The sequence below is a fragment of the Phocoena phocoena genome, chromosome 9 (assembly GCF_963924675.1).
Source record: "Phocoena phocoena chromosome 9, mPhoPho1.1, whole genome shotgun sequence".
NCBI classification, from domain to species: Eukaryota; Metazoa; Chordata; class Mammalia; order Artiodactyla; family Phocoenidae; genus Phocoena; species Phocoena phocoena.
This window is the reverse complement of record NC_089227.1, coordinates 34,661,417-34,681,094: the sequence shown is the minus strand read 5'-3', so window position 1 is coordinate 34,681,094 and position 19,678 is coordinate 34,661,417. Positions and strand designations below refer to the sequence as shown.

At 37.7% G+C, this 19,678-nt stretch overlaps 1 protein-coding gene and 1 pseudogene across 1 annotated transcript in view; one reads left to right on the top strand and one right to left on the bottom strand.

The window, feature by feature from the left end:
- The window catches only part of HDAC9 (histone deacetylase 9), a 580,466-nt gene that overhangs the window by 405,577 nt on the left and 155,211 nt on the right, over positions 1-19,678 (top strand). The gene's annotated exons all lie outside the window — the stretch shown is intronic.
- On the bottom strand, positions 10,980-11,541 carry LOC136128403 (dihydrofolate reductase pseudogene; annotated as a pseudogene).

The following is a 19,678-nucleotide window of genomic DNA, read 5'->3' as shown; positions in this document are numbered from 1 at the left end:
TCCCACTTTAATGATCTCTGCTCTATCACTGTTGTCACACCATAAAGCCTATATTCCTCAAAAGTAAATAACAGTCTGATTATTCACAGTCTGGTCCTACATTCTTCTCCTACCTCTCAGCCTTATCTTTTCCTTTCTCTCTTTGATTCTTCCAATCCAGTTTTCAACTCTTCACCCCCATGCCAGTCATGATTCAACTCCACTGAAATTTTTACCATTTTCTCTACGTCATGGCTTCTGTAATACCATGACTTACACAAGCTGTTCCCTTTGGATATATTTTCTTCAAATGGATAACTGCTTTTCTTCCTTTGAACTTGTATTTTTTATACTGTGAGTTGCAGCTCATTAAAAGGTTATAAAGTCAATTTAGTGGGTCAAGACTGGCCTTCTGGGAATGGAATGGAATATAGTAGAAAACGTAAGAGTGTAAGTATTATTTTATGAAACTTATGTTTTAGCTGTGTGTGTGTATTGGTTTACAAAGTGAAATGTGTTTTTTGCTGTTGGTTGTTTTTTTAAGAATTTTGAAATCTACTGAGCCACTGTTTAAGCACCCAGCTCATATTATTTTATCTATAAAGCCTTTCCTCTATTCCCAAGGGACAATTAATAACTTCCTTTTCTTCATCTACATACATAGCTATGTTTTTTAGAGTACTTATCATTTTGAATGGGAGAAAAAAATCTTTATCTGTATAAAAGAACTTATCACTTTGAACTGGGGGAAATTTGTTTACAGATCTGTTTCACACGTGCCATGTGAGCTTAAGTATAAGAACCTGTCTTAATAGTATGGAATACAGCCCTTTGCAAAGAGATTCAGTGTAGATCTTCAATGAATGCTTGGCCAGATAAATGAATGAATGAACAAATTGATGAATAGACGACCTTGGCAGAGTTAGCTTCAGCTTTGTTTTCAAATGGGAATGTGACATGTAAAACCAGTTTGAAATATTTTTAGATATCTGCTACTTGGGAAGATTTTTAAAAGTAAATTAAATCTTTTTTGATATGAGGGTGCAGAATTGCTGTACAGATGACTGTAGAGGATTATTTGGTTGTAAGACAAATATACATGCACAAAAGAAGATTAGTCTTCAAGCTTTTTATCCATTGGTATCTGGGGTTCTGCCAGGTATTCAGCAGCTCCTTCAGTATGTCTCTTTACCACTATAGTAGCATCCATGAGCCACCATAACAACCAGTTTTTTTAAAAAAATTAAAATAATCAGTCAGATAGCTGGCTATTTGTGTATTCAGAGCCAGACATCTGGTTATTTGGAAAAGTGGATGATCAGATATTTTTTCACTTCTTATATGGAATTTTTGAGTGTACTTACAGATTGTCTTCTACTAACTCAAATGACAATCCATAGTTTAACTCATCAGTGGTATGTTATACTTTTGTCATAACTAATAAAACAGTAAATGTCAATTAATCTCTCAGACCACCATGGAAAGCCCATACTTACTGATGGAATGAACATTGTGGTTGGATGTGCCTGGAAATAAGTTGCTGCTGATTAAATGTTCACAGCCAGCCTTGGTTCTACCGTCTCCTGTAAAATGGGGCGTGACCTACCTGCTTTACTTCTAATTCACAGAAACATTGAAGTGATTAGTTTGATACACGTGATATGCCTTTATCTCCTCATAGAATCATAGCATTTAGAAACATTAATTTTTCATCCAATAATGAAGTTAAAAGAAGTGAAATTGTCAAGTTCCTGAGAATATGGTCCTTGGAATCAGACAGATCTTGGTTTGAACCCCAATTCATGCTGTTACCTGCTCAGTCACCTTGGATAAAGCTTTTTTAACTTCATTGAGCTTCCACTATCTATAAAATGAGGAATAAAAATACATAATTTCAGATATGTTGTAGGCATTATAGCATTAGATAATGTATAAACTAACTCCATGCCTGGCATATGGTACATTGTCAAAATGGCTGATAATTTTATCGTTGTTGCTAGAAGTAAAGAGTTAGCTTGCCTTCAACATAAATGAACTATTTCTTTATCTTTGGGGTAAATCCTACCTTCCTGTCATTTTAGATATGAATAAAATTAGAACTCCTTGATCTTGGACTGGTCTCCTGACTGAGGAGATAATGACTTGCACTTCAGAGCTCCATTCAGCTCCCAGGTCCTTCCTTCGCAGTCTCTTTCTGGCTGTGCCTCAGGGATTTAAATTACTAAATGAACTTACCTTTTGTCTTGTTCATCTCGTAGTGTTATGCAATTAAAAGAAAAAATCTTGACGATGCTGCTTCCCTCAGAAAGGCCACATCAAAAGGTAGAGTTCCCCAAAAATAATACACACTTTTTCCGAAGACACAAACAGTTCCTTGAAAAGGATGTCATGCTGTAATTTGTTTTGTGAATTCTGCAAACCACAGAACATTTAGTTACAGTAAAGTTTGACCTTTCTTTTTCTTTCTTTTTATGCCTACAAAGCTCTATCTTCTCTTTTTTTTTTTTTTTTTTTTTTTTTTTTTGCGGTACGCGGGCCTCTCCTCTCACTGTTGTGGCCTCTCCCGTTGCAGAGCACAGGCTCCGGAAGCGCAGGCTCAGCGGCCATGACTCACAGGCCCAGCCGCTCTGCGGCATGTGGGATCTTCCCAGACCGGGGCACGCACCCGTGTCCCCTGAATCGGCAGGCGGACTCTCAACCACTGCGCCACCAGGGAAGCCCTATCTTCTCTTCTTTTGAGAAGAAATGTAAAGGCTAAAATTCTCTTCAAAGTGCTTGTGGTGTGTGTGTGTGTGTGTGTGTGTGTGTGTGTGTGTATTCTCAATTGGATTTTATTATAATACTGAGTTTAATGTCTAGCCAGGGTGCTTTGGCTTTATGTAATATTTTATGGAATGCAATCACTTGTGCAAAGACCAAAGAGAGACTCATTTAAAACTTTACAAAAAAGAATATTCTGTGCTCATAGGGTGACGGGAAATGCAACATGTATACTAAACCCCACATTGCACCCCACTGAAAGCAGAGAAATCCCGATGACTGATTTGATGGTAGTAAAACCTCTTTAGGGATTTTTTTGGTTAAAGAAAGTAATAGCAAGAAATGGGCACATAAATTAAGTTTCCAAAGTGCACGTGTCACGAGCATCTCATTGTCCCTCTGGAGGGGAAATTTACTATTGACTTAGGTAGACATTTTTCCTGCTATGAGCCCATTTAAAAAAAAAAATCAGCATTTCCGAATTCTGTAAACAATTCTCTGCTATTTGAGTTATAAGAACATTTTACTGTCATTTGTGTTCTATTTTCATTATGGCAATATTTTACAACCACCAGGTTGCTATAGAAATGAAAATAAACAAAGGTTTGGAAAGATACATGTTGCAGGGGCTTGTTCTGCCTCCCTTGCGTGCGTATGTGGACTGTGTTCTCTCTGAATGGACTTCCTTCCTCAGTTATTCAGTTGGTTTTTACCTAAGGCACAAAGGTGAAAAATTTGTGTTCCGATATGTTTTTCCAAATTCTTTTAAAATTATTTTCATGTCTTTTAAGAATAAATCGGTCTAAAAAAGACAGACAGATTAGAAAAAGGAAAGAAAGGAAAGAAAAAAGAAGGAAGAGAGGAAAGAAGGGAGGAGGGGAGGAAGAAAGGAGGGGAGAGAGTAAAGGAGTAATAAGGTAGGCAGATGTGAGAGAGAGTGTAAAGTATGCTGTGGAATTAGCATCTTTGTAGGTGCCCACTTAACCACAAGGGAAAACCACATTCTACTTGTATAGCCACAGACAGTTTTGAAGGGATTCATGAAGGAATCAGTTATTGCAGTGCATTACCCTAGGGAAGATCCTAGTTCTTTCTATTTGGGCTCAGCATTGGTTACCTGCGAGTGGGTACTTTGTTAATTGGAGAGTGGCACAGCAACTGTTCCTTTCCAGCCCTAGCTTTTACAAATTAGGAAGAACTGATTTACCAATACTTATAAAACTAAAGACATAAGACCATCTGTAAGTTACTGGACCCACATTTGGCATCAGAATAAAATATTTCTTGAAAATCACTGTTGCAAAATTATAGCCACATTTTGGCATATTAAAATACATGGTATTTATATACTTTCATAGAATAATGACTAGAAAGGGACACATATAAACATATATACATTTCTTTCTATATTTCAAAGCAAAAGAATGTTCATTTTAATAAAATTTAAATATTAACTCTTAAATGACATCTAAAAACTCCAAACTAATTATGTCTCCTAATACCGGTTTGTTAATTTTTCTAAACCAAATTTCAATATAGAGTTCAACAAAAGCAAATCTCTTAATTCTATTACCACTGTGTTTTTATATGGTAATTAGATAAGAATCACTTTATCCATTTTGATAGACTAGCAATCTTATAATTTTTCCCAGCTTGCTATACTGGAGTATAGGATTTTTGCCTGGGAAGCTAGCATCTCTCCACATTCAGAGAAATACCAAATATAATGGTATAAATATAATAACATGACACTCATTGACAGTGTCCCAAACCAGGAAGAGCTACCATTGAGAAGGATATTTCTCTGAACTCTCAGCTCAGAGAAACATTGAGTAATATCTCTGAATTAGTCAGAACTATTACTGGTTCTGTGACATATCTTAAGCAAGGAAAGTCCCTTAGTCCCTTAAAATACTCTTTTTTTTAACAGAATTCTAAAGTTAACATTGACATTTTAATGTACTAAAGCAATATAAACTTACTAAATGTCACATTTAAAACTGTAATTAAAAGAATTAACTTTATGGACTAGGGATATATATATATAATTAGATATTATATACATATATGTGTATATATACACACACATATATATTTAGTTTGAATATATATACTTATATTTTCCTAGTTAGAATATATTGTGTGGTATTCTGATATACACACACACATTTAAATGAAGTAATATAATAAGATTTAGACCTATTACACTAACTTTTGAAATGTGCTGTTTTTAAATAGTTTCCTTATTCTCATCAAGGATTCAGTCTTTTAAAAACACAGCATACTGTAATTAACATCTTATTGTAGCAAAATAATAATATAAACTCATTAGATGGCATATTTAGAACTCTAATCTCTTTAAAAGTACTAGTTTTACAAAATTTAAAAAATTCCGCTCTAGGAATTTAGCTCATAAATACTTTGTTCTTGCTGTGAAGTAGTTTGCTCTCGACTGTAGAGTCCAGAGTCATCAAAGGAAAGACACACCTCAGAGTTGACCTGAAAAGCTAAGGGCAGATAGGTTGATATGTAGCAAAGATTTTGATCAGAAAGGATGTTGAGCTTGAGAAAATGGTTTTTCTTTTCTTTTTTTTTTCAGTTTTATTGAGATACAATTGACATGTAACATTGTATACATTTAAGGTGTATAGCATAATGTTTTGATATAGGTATAAATTGCAAAATGATGACCAAATAAGATTAGTTCACATCCATCACCTCACATAGTTACAATTTTTCCCCCTTGTGATGTGAACATTTGAGATCTGTTCTCTTAGCAGCTATTAAATATTCAATACAGTATAGTCACCATGCTGTACATTATATCCTCAGAACTTATTTATCTTATAACTAGAAGTTTATACCTTTGGACCACCTTCACCCAAATACCTCACCCCCGCTCCCCCAACCCAGGCAGTGGTTTTTCTTATCAAATGCAAGAGAAAGAGAATAAGAAGGGGAAAAAGCATCACTTAGATGTAGTACCTCTGAGACATAACAAATCATGTGAGAGCTGCATTTGACTTTAGAGACCATTTAAGTGAATCTCCTCTCCCTGCCCACCCCTCCCCCCACCCCTGTCATTTTACAGTTGAGGAAAATAATATTTGAAGAAAGTTTACTAAGGTCATACAGTTAAGAGCAGTGCCAAGAATAGAAACTGGATGTCTTGAGTTGGAGTCTTTCTATGCACTACAGTTGAAGCCAAAGAATTCAATTTCAAGATGGCAGGCAGTAGAAAACATTGCAGAGTTTGGTCCCCTTCTTTGAAGGCTTTTGGAGAAACCTCATTTCAATATCTATTTGTGAAATGTACAGAAACTTCAGGAAGGATGAGAGACCAAGAAAACCTGAGCTGAAAGCACAAAAAAATCACAGGAACTATCATTTGACATTTCATTTAACACCTATTTATTGAATATCTAACACATGCTAGGCACTCTTCTATGTCCCTGGGGTACATCTGTGAACAAAGAGGCAAACAGTTTCTTCCCTTGGGGAGCTTGTGTCTAGTAGAGAGAATTAGACAATAAACAATAAACATAATAAGTAACTCATGTATCACTTTAGAAGATAATAAGTGTTATGGGGGGAAAAAAAACAGAATAAAAGAGTTAGGAGTGACAGAGCTGGGGAATGTCTTAATGAGAAAGTTATATATGAGCAAAGATTTGATTGAGGTGGGGGAGTTAGTCATCTGGGGAAAGAGCACTCCAGGCAGAGGCAAGAGCTATTGTTAACCCCGCTGGCTGTAATGCGTCTAGCATATTTGTGAATAGAGTTCTGGCAGAGAGTGGTAAGAGATGGGCTCAGAGAGATGCTAGTCAGCCTCCTTGTGCAGAGGCGTAGGTCATTTAAAAATGCTTTTACCCTGAGAAATATGATGAGGACCTAATTAAGTATGTCAACCTGGCTGCTGTGTTGAAAGAATAGAGAGTGGGTTGGGGGACGTGGAGGTAATAGGGTACCTCTTAGGAGGCTGTAGCTGTAATCCAGGTAAGAAATGTAGACCTAGGCCAGGGTAATGACAATGGAGGTGTTCAGATGTGGTAAGTTTCTGAATAGTTTGAAAGTGTAGACAACAGGATGTCCTGATGGGTTGGACATGGGTCTGAAAGAGAGAAAGGGAGCTGCCAAAGATGGAAAACCGAATCAATAAAGAAAAAGGAAGATGGTGGAAGAGAGAAAGGAACAAAGTGTGTGTGTGTGTGTGTGTGTGTGTGTGTGTGTGTGTGTGTGTGTTGACTGTGTGAGGAGATGGAGGGTGAAGGTTAAGGAAGAAGAGCAGGGCTTACTCTGGTTGGTGCTGGTGGAGAACACCAGTTATACTTGGTGTGTTTAGAGCTCCCAGCACTGACCCTCTTCCACAAATGCCCATGATAATCCCTTCCTTTGGTGCCTTCCCAGAAGAGCACTGGTCCAGTGGTGAGTGAGGTGCTGGGGGCCATCCTGAAGCCCAGCAACCACAACCGCTGCCCGGGATCTTTTTAGCAGCTGCTCTTTGATGTGCTGCCTTCACCACTTCTCCAAGCATGAACTGTCATGAGGCGTTTTCCTTGGGAGCATCCTTCTACTGCACTTTGTACACAAACATGTACAGATGGATGAAAAAGCATGCATGCTCTAATGTGCGTTTTAATTTTGTAAGAAAAATCTAAAAAGAAGTCTTTGTAGCATTTGAAAATGTTTAATTTTATAATCTGATGCTTTTAAGCAATGACGTACAATTAAGCTATAAAGAAAAATGTAGGCTTGGATTTTCACCTATAATTCATATTTGCATGATTATAGTGTGCCATTATAAATTATACAGGGGATCAGAATCTGCCATCTCAGAGGTCAAAAAGACCTCATCATTCTAAAGGACACTTTTAAATACTTTGCTTAATTGATGAGGACAGAAATAATATAAACCGGATCATGTCAGTGTCCTGCTCAAAACTTTCCAGTTTCCCTTCTCATTCAAAACGAAATCCAAAGTCCTTAAAATGGCCCTACACGAACTAGCTTTATGTCACTTTTCTGGCCTCACTTCCAGCCATCTTTCCTTTTATTCACTTTGTGTCAGTCACAGTGACCTCCTTATGCCGACTTGAAGACACTGAAGACCCTCCCACTTCAGGTCCTGTGCACTCACTATTCCCACAGGGCAGTACTCTTCCCCCAGGATTCGCTTGCCCTTCTTCCTCACTTCATACAGTGCAGTGCTCTGTTCACTGTCCCCACCTGAGAGCATCCTTCTCTGTATACCCACATCTAAATGTGCACCACCTCCCATGACTTTGTCTATGTTATTTTCCCTCTTAGTCCTTACTACACACTTGCTTATCTATTATCTGTACACTTCCTTCTCCATTAGTATGCAAATTCCTTGAAGGCAAGAGAGCAGAGACTTTGCTCTTAACCCTAGCCTTGCAACAGTGCCTGGCACATTGCAGGTGGCTGGTTAAGATTTGTTGAGTGAGGAAAGTCAATGGGATGACCTTCGTCATGCTTTTATACTGTGGTCTACTCCAGTTCTGGAAATACTGGACACCACCCTCCCTCAGCCCCTGGTTTCCTCAACATCAGGCTCTTCTGGTTCTGTTTCAGACATGTAGGGCCTGGGATCTGGGATACACACTCCTCTGCTACCTCTACCTCGTATACTCCACATACTCCAGAAATATCAGACTATTTTCACAAGCCTCCATGTCCTTTCAGATGTCCGTGCCTTTGTGCTTGCTAATCCATCTGCCTGAACTGTCCTCCCTAATTTTTCTTCCTGGCAACCTCTTACACTGGTGTCCGAATTCACTTTTCATGTCCCTTCTTTGGGTGAACTTTCTTCATGCTGCGTTCCTCCCTATTGGCTACCCACTCCCTTATGTCTCTTGGTACATTGTTTGTGCCTGAATTCGTAGCGCGCTATACTGCAAAGACATGTTTCCCCTCTGCATTTCCTCCTAAGTTATGAACTCCTTGAGAGCAGAGCTTCAACTTATTCATATATATGAATCTGGCCACAAACCCAGGGCCTCTCACATAATAGGGGCTCAATAAATGACTTCTGAATGAATATAAAAATATTGTTGAGTAACTCTATAAGGTAAAATGCTTTGAAATGCTTTAAATTTTGAGTTGAAGGCTGTGGAACCGAGTTTTTTGTTTTCCTTAAAGCCACAGCAAAGCATGCTCCCCTGCACAGAGCATGCTGAAGGAGTGGGCAGCATGGCATACTGCTGACTCAGCACATGCCAAGGTGAGTCTTGGGAAATCACTAGTGGAGTTCTGTTTAGGTACAGCACATGACTCAGCGTCAGTGCCACCAGTTCTTTGGCCATTGACTAGAGATGAAATAAATCCAGAGATCTGATTCTAGCTGAGGAGGTTTTGAATTAGAATCACATTTCATGGATAGAAATCCAGAATGGGATTCTTTTCTCCTTACTGTGTTTAGTGTCTAATCACATGATCTGTGTCTCCTTTTATTATGATTATTATTAGTAGTAGTATTCTTGTCTCCATTTATTTTTATAAGCTCAATGTACTCTCTCTAGCATGAGTCTTACCTGGGGAGAGGACATGCAGTAACAGAGAAGGAAAGTTGCCTCCAAGGAGAGCATGACAATCTCCAGTGATCAGGTGAAGATGAGAAAGCATAGATGCCATTATTATTGCTTCAGTCATTTGTTTTCTTTTTTTTTTTTAGCATCTTTATTAGAGTATAATTGCTTTACCATGGTGTGTTAGTTTCTGCTTTATAACAAAGTGAATGAGCTATACATATACCTATATCCCCATATCTCCTCCCTCTTTTTTTTCATACACACACACTGTATTTTGTTTTTACAAGAGATAGACTGACGCCAAGCATTGTAAATGGATGACCACAACAAAAGCAACAATGATTGCAATTACCAAACATGAAACACTCTCATACTATGTCATAATATTGACATTCAGTCCAGTAATCCTCTACTGTAACAGCTCCTTTACCTTGCAGTGAAAATTGATTTGTATATTTTTTGCCTCTGAGTCCTTGTGGGATTTTTTTTTTTTTTGCAGCATGCTTTTTCCCACACATGAACATTTATTAAACATTTTGAGTATTATACAAAATTTGCTTCTTTAATTTAGCAATTTTTGGCATTTTCCTGTCAGTACTTCATTCTTTTTAACTGTTGCAGATGTTACATTTTATAGACATATTGGTTAGTTATTTCTTATTAATCAACACTTGGGCTGTTTCTAAGTTTGAAAAAAAAAGTTGCAACAAATACTCTTGGGTCCATATCTTTGTTCAGGATTAATTTATAGAAGTGGAAGTTCTGGGTCCAAACCCAGAATATTTTGAATTTTAATTGATATTGCTAACTTATACTCTAAAAAGGTTGTACCAATTTATAAGGCAGAAAATGCTATTTTTGGGGATACTTAATCTAAATCTTTGCTAACGTGATGGGTAAAACATGTTTTAATTTTCATTTTTTAATTCTGTGAAGTTTAGTTTCTAACTTACTAATTTTGGTTTCTAGCAATATTCATTCTCAATTTATTACCTCTTTGAATTTTTAATTTTAGCCATTATGTTTGATATTAGATTATTCTTTTTTGTAAAGAGCAGCCAATTCTTGTTCTGTCATTGTAACATCCCATGCAATCTCAATGAAGATCAGGAACAAAGTTTCTTAAGGTCTCAAACCTTCTCCTTTAACCACCGAAAAGGTAGTCTCATACCTGCCTTTTTACTATCCCTGTGGAATATCCTGGATTTTTCAACTTATTGACTCCTGGTCTGAGTGAAGAGAATTTTTTTCAGAAGTGTGATATAAAGTAATTCACAGTCCCTCTTTTGATATAATTTAAATAACTGAATGCTAGCTCTTCTGTTTGTAATCCATTTCTGACCTTTGGACCCATCTGCCTAGCTCCTAGCACTATAGGCTCTGGTTTCAACTTATGCTACCAGGGCACTCTCCCACTTTGGGCTGTCTTGGTAGATATTCTACCCTAGGCAAGTGCTGGTCACCTATTCTTGACTCTTGATGAGCATTCAGGAAGTTACAGCAAGAAATGTTTCTGATGGTATGTTCAGATGGTATCTGATACAGTCTAGTTAAGATTAATGGGGAATAAAAGTACTTTGCTTAGAGATAATTATCCATAGATATAAAGTCAACAAAAGTCACTACAACAAAAAATACATAATTTTTCTGGGGGAGGAGGAGGCTTGAAATAGATCAGAAAACACTTTCACATTAATTGTTCTTTTCATATACTTCAAATTTGTACTTAATGCCTTTCTCCTCCTGGACATCAGAAGGAACACCTGGATATTCTGGGATAAGTTTATATTTATCCAAATCAATTTCTGGAAAAAATGTGTCACTTTCAAATTCTGCATGATCCTTGTCACAAATAGTCTAAGATGGCCTGGTTTGTTCATGGCTTCCTTATAAACAGAACTGCCTCCCACTATCCAGACCATGTCCACTGTATTTGTTAATTCTGGTTGCTCAATAAGTTTTAAGCACTATCCAGACTTTTGGCAAGAAAATGAGCTCCCTGTGGAGGTTCCTTGAGTTCTCTACTGAGAACTATATTAATTCTGTCCTTTAATGGTCGATTTTTCTCTGGAATGGAGAACCAGGTTTTCCTACCCATAATCACCAAATTCTGTTTACCTTCTACTGAAGAGGTTGTGGTCATTCTTTAGAAATACCTGTATTCATTCCTGAGCGGGGGCCAGGGCAGGTCCCCGTTCTTGCCGAGGCCCATGTTCTGGGACACAGCGACGATGCAGTTTAGCGGATGAACCATGATAGCAGCAGAAAACATTTCCCGGATTTTTTTTTTTTTTAATTCAAACAGAAAGTCACAAAAATTATAATCATCCTCATCAGTTCATTCAGTCCCATGCAATTAATGATTTTTTTGTCTTGATCTTTTGTTAGCACTTTTATGAGTTCATCAGTTTTCCATTAGAGTTCGGAAAATGCTTATTCATTCAGTTCAGCAGTATAGTCAGTTACCAGAAACCTGTACTTGTCGGAGTCTTTTCCTTGAATTCCTTGAAGATGAAACCCTGTTATAGGAGCATATTTGCAAAAGCATCACAGTACACCCAGAACTGTCTGTAAATGACAAAAGACTTAAAAATGACCACGGTTAAAGATTTGATGAAAGCTCATAATAATGCAATTGACAAGGAAATTCAGTTATTTCTGAGATATGTATTTTCAAGTAATAACTAGAATTATGACATAACATTATACCAGAAAATATAAGATTTTTAGAAATTTCATGTAATATCTGAAACATTTATATTAACATATTTCCATACAAGTAACCCAAAGAAAGTTTAGTATTAGTTGTTTCTTTTGTTTGTTTTTTTATACTGCAGGTTCTTATTATGCATCCATTTTATACACGAGTGTATACATGTCAATCCCAATCGCCCAATTCATCACACCAGCATCCCCACCACACCATGGCTTTGCCCCCTTGATGTCCATATGTTTCTTCTCTACATCTGTGCCTCAACTTCTGCCCTGCAAACTGGTTCATCTGTACCATTTTCTAGGTTCCACATACATGAGTTAATATACGATATTTGTTTTTCTCTTTCTGACTTACTTCACTCTGTATGCCAGTCTCTAGATCCATGCACATCTCAACAAATGACTCAATTTTGTTCCTTTTTATGGGCGAGTAATATTCCATTGTATATATGTACCAAAACTTCTTTATCTGTTCATCTGTCGATGGGCATTTAGGTGGCTTCCATGACCTGACTATTGTAAATAGTGCTGCAATGAACATTGGGATGCATGTGTCTTTTTGAATTATGGTTTTCTCTGGGTATATGCCCAGTAGTGGGATTGCTGGATCATATGGTAATTCTATTTTTAATTTTTTAAGGAACCTCCATACTGTTCTCCATAGTGGCTGTATCAATTTACATTCCCACTAACAGTGCAAGAGGGTTCCCTTTTCTCCACACCCTCTCCAGCATTTGTTGTTTGTAGATTTTCTGTTGATGCCCATTCTGATTGGTGTGAGGTGATACTCATTGTAGTTTTGATTTGCATTTCTCTAATAATTAGTGATGTTGAGCAGCTTTTCATGTGCTTCTTGGACATCTGTATGTCTTCTTTGGAGAAATGTCTATTTAGGTCTTCTGCCCATTTGTGGATTAGTTGTTTGTTTCTTTAATATTGAGCTGCATGAGCTGTTTCTATATTTAGGAGATTAATCCTTTGCTGTTGATTCATTTGCAAATATTTTCTCCCATTCTGAGGGTTGTCTTTTCATCTTGTTTATGGTTTCCTTTGCTGTGCAAAAGCTTTGTAGTTTCATTAGGTCCCATTTGTTTATTTTTGTTTTTATTTCCATTACTCTAGGAGGTGGATCACAAAAGATCTTGCTATGATTTATGTCAAACAGTGTTCTTCCTATGTTTTCCTGTACGAGTTTGATAGTGTCCGGTCTTACGTTTCAGTCTCTAATCCATTTTGAGTTTATTTCTGTGTATGGTGTTAGGGCATGTTCTGATTTCATTCTTTTACATGTAGCTGTCCAGTTTTCCCAACACCACTTATTGAAGAGACTGTCTTTTCTCCATTGTATATCTTTGCCTCCTTTGTCATAGATTAGTTGACCATACGTGCCTGGGTTTATCTCTGGGCTTTCTATCGTGTTCCATTGATCCGTTTCTGTTTTTGTGCCAGTACCATATTGTCTTGATTACTGTAGCTTTGTAGTATAGTCTGAAGTCAGGGAGTCTGATTCCTCCAGCTCTGTTTTTTTCCCTCAAGACTGCTTTGGCTATTCAGGGTCTTTTGTGTCTCCATAAATATTTTAAGATTTTTTTGTTCTAGTTCTGTGAAAAATGCCATTGGTAATTTGATAGGGATTGCATTGAATCTGTAGATTGCTTTGGGTAGTAGAGTCATTTTCACAATGTTGATTCTTCCAATCCAAGAATATGGTATATCTCTCCATCTGTTGGTATCATCTTTAATTTCTTTCATCAGTGTCTTATAGTTTTCTGCCTTCAGGTCTTTTTTCTCCCTAGGTAGGTTTATTCCTAGGTATTTTATTCTTTTTGTTGCAGTGGTAAATGGGAGTGTTTCCATAATTTCCCTTTCAGATTTTTCATCATTAGTGTAATAGGAATGCAAGAGATTTCTGCGCATTAATTTTGTATCCTGCAGCATTACCAAATTCATTGATTAGCTCTAGTAGTTTTCTGGTGGCATTTTTAGGATTCTCTGTGTATAGTATCATGTCATCTGCAAATAGTGACAGTTTTACTTGTTCTTTTCCAATTTGTATTTCTTTTTCTTCTGTGATTGCCGTGACTAGGACTTCCAAAACTATGTTAAATAATAGTGGTGAGAGTGGATATCCTTGTCTCATTCCTGATCTTAGAGGAAAGGCTTTCACTTTTTCACCACAGAGAATGATGTTTGCTCTGGGTTTGTCGTATGCAGCCTTTATTATGTTGAGGTAGGGTCCCTCTCTGCCCACTTTCTGGAGAGTTTTTATCATAAATGGGTGTTGAATTTTGTCAAAAGCTTTCTCTGCATTTATTGAGATGATCATATGGTTTTTATTCTTCAGTTTGTTACTATGGTGTATCACATTGATTGATTTGTGTATATTGAAGAATCCTTGCATCCCTGGGATAAATCCCACTTGATCGTGGTGTATGATCCTTTTAATATGTTGTTGGATTATGTTTGCTAGTATTTTGTTGAGGATTTTTGCATCTATATTTATCAGTGATATTGGTCTGTAATTTTCTTTTTTTGTAGTATCTTTGTCTGGTTTTGGTATCAGGATGATGGTGGCCTCATAGAATGAGTTTGGGAGTGTTCCTTCCTCTGCAATTTTTTGGAAGAGTTTGAGAAGGATGGGTGTTAGCTCTTCTCTAAATGTTTCATAGATTCACCTTTGAAGCCATCGGGTCCTGGACTTTTGTTTGTTGGAAGATTTTTAATCACCGTTTCAATATCATTACTTTTGAATGGTCTGTTCATATTTTCTGTTTCTTCCTGGTTCAGTTGTGGAAGGTTATACCTTTCTAAGCATTTGTCCATTTCTTCCAGGTTGTCCTTTTTTTTGGCATAGAGTTGCTTGTAGTAGTATCTTAGGATGCTTTGTATTTCTGTGGTGTCTCTTGTAACTTCTCCTTTTTCATTTATAATTTTATTGATTTGAATCCTCTCCCTCTTTTTCTTGATGAGTCTGGCTAATGGTTTATCAACTTTGTTTATCTTCTCAAAGAACCAGCTTTTAGTTTTATTGATGTTTGCTATCATTTTCTTTGTTTCTATTTCATTTATTCCTGCTCTGATCTTTATGATTTCTTTCCTTTTGCTAACTTTGGGTTTGTTTGTTCTTCTTTCTCTAGTTCCTTTAGGTTTAAGGTGAGATTGTTTACTTGAGATTTTTCTTGAGGTAGGCTTGAACTCCCTCTTAGAACTGCTTTTGCTGCATCCCATAGGTTTTGGATCATCGGGTTTTCATTGTCATTTGTCTCTAGGTATTTTTTGATTTTCCCTTTAATTTCTTCAGTGACCTCTTGGTTATTTAGTAACACATTGTTTAGCCTCCATGTGTTTCTGTTATTTATGTTTTTTTCCCTGTAATCCATTTCTAAACTCATAGCGTTGTGGTCAGAAAAGATACTTGATATGATTTCAGTTTTCTTAAATTTAGTGAGGCTTGACTTGTGACCCAAGATGTGATCTATCCTGGAGAATGTTCCATGCGCACTTAAGAAGAAAGTGTAATCTGCTGTTTTCAGATGGAATGTCCTATAAATATCAATTAAATCTATCTGGTCTATTGTGTCATTTAAAGCTTGTGTTTCCTTATTTATTTTCATTTTGGATGATCTGTCCATTGATGTAAGTGAGGTGTTAAAGTCCCACACTATTATTGTGTTACTGTCAATTTCCTCTTTTAGAGCTGTTAGTAGTTGCCTTAGGTATTGAGGTGCTCCTATGTTGGGTGCATATATATTTAAAATTGTCATATCTTCTTCTTGGATTGATCCCTTGATCATTATGTAGTGTCCTTCCTTGTCTTTTGTAACATTCTTTATTTTAAAGTCTATTTTCTCTGATATGAATATAGCTACTCCAGCTTTCTTTTGATTTCCAGTTGCATGGAATATCTTTTTCCATCCCCTCACTTTCAGTCTGAATGTGTCCCTAGGTCTGAGGTGGGTCTCTTATAGACAGCATATGTATGGGTCTTGTTTTTGTATCCATTCAGCAAGCCTGTGTCTTTTGGTTGAAGCACTTAATCCATTCACGTTTAAGGTGATTATCGATATGTATGTTTCTATGACCATTTTCTTAATCCTTTTGGGTTTGTTTTTGTAGGTCCTTTTCTTCTCTTTTGTTTCCCACTTAGAGAAGTTCCTTTAGCATTCATTGTAGAGCTGGTTTCGTGGTGCTGAATTCTCTTAGCTTTTGCTTGTCTGTAAAGCTTTTGATTTCTCCATCCAATCTGAATGAGATCCTTGCTAGGAAGAGTAATCTTGGTTTTAGGTTCTTCCCTTTCTTCACTTTAAGTCTATCATGCCACTCCCTTCTGGCTTATAGTGTTTCTGCTGAGAAATCAGCTGTTAACCTTATGGGAGTTCCCTCGTATGTTGTCATTTTTCCCTTACTGCTTTCAATAATTTTTCTTTGTCTTTAATTTTTGCCAGTTTGATTTTTCTGTGTCTCGGTATGTTTCTCCTTGGGTTTATCCTGTATGGGACTTGCTGTGCTTCCTCGATTTGGTTGGCTATTTCCTTTTCCATGTTAGGGAAGTTTTTGACTATAATCTCTTCAAATATTTTCTCTGGTCCTTTCTCTCTTTCTTCTCCTTCTGGGACCCCTATAATGCAAATATTGTTGCATTTAATTTTGTCCCAGAGTTCTCTTAGGCTGTCTTCATTTCTTTTCATTCTTTTTTCTATATTCTGTTCCGCAGCAGTGAATTCCACCATTCTGTCTTCCAGGTCACTTATCCGTTCTTCTGCCTCATTTATTCTGCTGTTGATTCCTTCTAGTGTAGTTTTCATTTCAGTTATTGTATTGTTCATCTCTGTTTGTTCGTTCTTTAATTCTTCTAAGCCTTTGTTAAACATTTCTTGCATCTTCTCGATCTTTGCCTCCATTCTTTTTCCGAGGTCCTGGATCCTCTTCACTATCATTATTCTGAATTCTTTTTCTGGAAGGTTGCCTATCTCCGCTTCATTTAGTTGTTTTTCTGGGGTTTTACCTTGTTCCTTCACCTGGTATATAGGCCTCTGCCTTTTCATCTTATCTATCATTCTTTGAATGTGGTTTTTGTTCCACAGGCTGCAGGATTGTAGTTCTTCTTCTGCTGTCTGCCCCCTGGTGGATGAGGCTATCTAAGAGGCTTGATGGGAGGGACTGGTGGTGGGTAGAGCTGGCTGTTGCTCTGGTGGGCAGAGCTCAGTAAAACTTTAATCCACTTGACTGTTGATGGGTAGGGCTGCGTTCCCTCCCTGTTGGTTGTTTGGCCTGAGGCAACCCAATACTGGAGCCTTCCTGGGCTCTTTGGTGGGGCTAATGATGGACTCTGGGAGGGCTCACACCAAGGAGTACTTCCCAGAACTTCTGCTGCCTGTGTCCTTGTCCCCACAGTGAGACAGAGCCACTCCCCGCCTCTGCAGGAGACCCTCCAACACTAGCAGGTAGGTCCTGTTCAGTCTCCCCTGGGGTCACTGCTCCTTCCCCTGGGTCCCGATGCGCACACTACTTAGTGTGTGCCCTCCAAGAGTGGAGTCTCTGTTTCCTCCAGTCCTGTTGAAGTCCTGCAATCAATTCCCACTAGACTTCAATGTCTGATTCTCTAGGAATTCTTCCTCCCGTTGCCGGACCCCCGGTTGGGAAGCCTGACGTGGGGCTCAGAACCTTCACTCCAGTGGGTGAACTTCTGTGGTATAAGTGTTCGCCAGTCTGTGAGTCACCCACCCACCAGTTACAGGATTTGATTTTACTGTGATTGCGCCTCTTCTACCATCTCATTGTGGCTTCTTTGTCTTTTATGTGGGGTATCTTTTTTGTTGAGTTCCAGTGTCTTCCTGTCGATGATTGTCCAGCAGCTAGTTGTGATTTTCCAGTCATTTGTTTTCTAGCAAAGAAATACATGTACAAATCCTCAGTGGGCCCTCTTTATCATTTTCCTATGATATATATACTACTTTGGCCCTATGCCTGTCTATTTCTTTGTTTTACTTCCTTGCTTTGTAGAAGTACATTCCCAAATGAATTATTCAGAAAGAGTATGTTGAAATTAAACTTCTGAGTCCTTACATGTCTTAAAGTATGTTTAACATACTTTAATCCTAGTATGTAATAGCTAGAAGTAGAATTAAAGATTAAAAATAATTCTCCCAGGCTTCCCTGGTGGTGTGGTGGTTGAGAGTCTGCCTGTTGATGCAGGGGACACAGGTTCGTGCCCCAGTCTGGGAAGATCCCACATGCCGTGGAGCGGCTGGGCCCGTGAGCCATGGCCGCTGAGCCTGCGCATCCGGAGCTTGTGATTCGCAGCGGGAGAGGCCACAACAGTGAGAGGCCCGCGTACCGCAAAAAATAAAAAATAATTTTCCCTCAGAATGTAAGGACATTCAGTGTTGCTGATTAGGAGTTTAATGCCAATCTCATTCTTCATCTCTTTTTGAGGATAACTTTTTTTTTTAAGGATCTCTGGGGATTTGAAGTTTCATGAGAATATGTCTAAGCGTGTATATGTTGTTATACGTAGAGTTTGGCAGTGGTTAGACTTATGAAATCTGGAGACTTGAGTCATTCTTCAGTTCCTAAAATTATCTCCTGCTACTAGTTGAAAATTTTCTCCTCTCTCTTTCTCAGCATTCTCACGAACCCTATTATTCGAATACAAGACTTTTATATTGATCATTTATGTCTGTTTTCCCACTTGTCATTATATATTTTATCTGCTTCCTTTTATAAGGGACTACTTCAATTTTTACTTTTTCAGATACCTTACTAAGTTATGCAATTGCAGTTTTATCTTTAAGTGCTTCCCTTGTTCTTTGATTGTTCTTTTTCATAACAGCATATCTGCGTTTTAGATAAAATGTTTTCTTGAATCTCTTTGAGATTATTATTTCTGTTCCTGAACTATCTCTGTTTTGTCCAGAGTTGTTTATGTTTATTTTAAACTTGTTTTTCTTCATAATATTGTGTCTCCTTATATATGCTGGGATATTCCTAATTTGCCATTGATATTTATGAAAGTAGTAACTGGTATCAGTTTTCCCTGTGGTTGTGTAAATGGGTCAACTGGGAACTCTGTGTCAGCCACTGTGGGTTAGAGTGTATGGACCGCCAAATCCCACTTAGGGTTAGCATTCCAGAAGATGGCTCATGGTCTCTGTATCTTCCTAAATGACTGTACGTGGGGGACAGTATCTACATTAGAGGGCTTGGCTTTCTCCAGACACATCCTTTTCTTAAGAAAGAATCATCTGAATGTTTTCCCTGGGTTGCTGGCATAGAGGAAAGGTAATTAAGATGTTGAGCTATAGTCCTGGCCTTCTTAACCAGCTGACATTTTTAAATTTCTTGTTTTCAGTCCTGCCTCTTTTTCCTTCACCATACCTGTTTCTTCAGTGGGGTTCCATTGGGTAGAGTGTCTCCCATCTCTTCTGTGGTAGCCTTCTTTTTGTTTCATTCTTTTAATATGCACCTTTTCTGGAATTTCCCTTTTCTGGAAGTTTACTTAAAATATCTGTTTGTTGACAACTCTCACATCCTCACTTTTTGTTATACATCTATTATTCACTCTTTTGGATTCTGATACTTGGTAGCATTTTATTTTAAAATACTATTGGACTTACAGAAAAGTTATAAGAATAGCACAGAGTTCCTGTATGCCCTACACCCAGCTTCCTCTAATG